Here is a 1,159-nt window from a genome sequence, read left to right on the forward strand (position 1 = left end):
GCTGCCAAAAGTGCTTCTACAAAGTATTGACTCAGGGGTGGGAATACTTATGTAAATTAGATATTTCTTTATTTAATTTTCAATAAATTAGCAAACATTTCATAAACCATGTTTTCACTTTGTCATTAAGTGGTACCGTGTGTAGATGGATGAGAAAAAATATATATTTAATCAATTGTGAATTCTGTCTGTAACAGAAGAAAGGGTGGAATAAGTCAAGGGTTATAAATACTGTATGAAGGCACTGTGTAAATATGTGTATTTAATTTGGTAATGTTAGATGTTCTAGTCTAGCTGACTACAACAGAAATATGTCATTACACTGTCATTACCTTTGTCTCTTCATTGTATGTCCATTTCTGAAAAGATACATTACATTTTAGCTCAACTTAGCTGATGTTAGCATTTCATAACTTACTGAGTTATAATTTGTCACTAACATGAACAGTCATGATTTGACATGATATATGTTAAGCTTAGTCAAAGTGATAACATAATTTAGTAAAGAACTACCCAGACACACTCTAGCATAAATTATGAGTCATTGAATAAGAAATCTCAGTTTACAGCTTCACCTAAGCACAACATCCCTCCCAAAGCCCATACATCTACTTGCTTTCATGTTCCCTGATGCCCAATGAAAGAAATATTCTGTGTAAATGCTTGCTTTTTGAAAGATGTTGAAAAGAATGAAAGACTGATGGGGAAGTAATTTTGCGATGGGAGAAATGTACGTGAATGAATGCATGAGAAAGAATGGCGCTATTATGATTGACTGGCTACATTAGCCTTGGTGTCTGCAAGACAGTCATACAAAAGGGACATTATGTATGTATTGTGAAAGTATTATGCTTTATGTACTTAAGATGGTGGCCTAAGAAAGAGCACGAGACCGGGAGGTCAATGCAGAGTTTGTTAGATGAAGCAGTGCCATGTTTGCACTTGCAAGGTGATGGTGATGAAATATGACAAGTAGACTGAGGTGAAAAGAACACGCTGTAGGCCCCAAAGCCTATAAGTGTTTGGAATAAATCAAATTGCAAGCTAATTAACATTGTCTGTTGCGTATGTTGCAGATCATGGTTGTCTTGCTTGTGTCCATTTTCTTTGCTAAGGTACTTCCATAACATACTGACAGTGATCAAAGCGTTTGGAATCA

This window comes from Oncorhynchus gorbuscha, linkage group LG24 (assembly GCF_021184085.1).
Source record: "Oncorhynchus gorbuscha isolate QuinsamMale2020 ecotype Even-year linkage group LG24, OgorEven_v1.0, whole genome shotgun sequence".
Taxonomy (NCBI): Eukaryota; Metazoa; Chordata; class Actinopteri; order Salmoniformes; family Salmonidae; genus Oncorhynchus; species Oncorhynchus gorbuscha.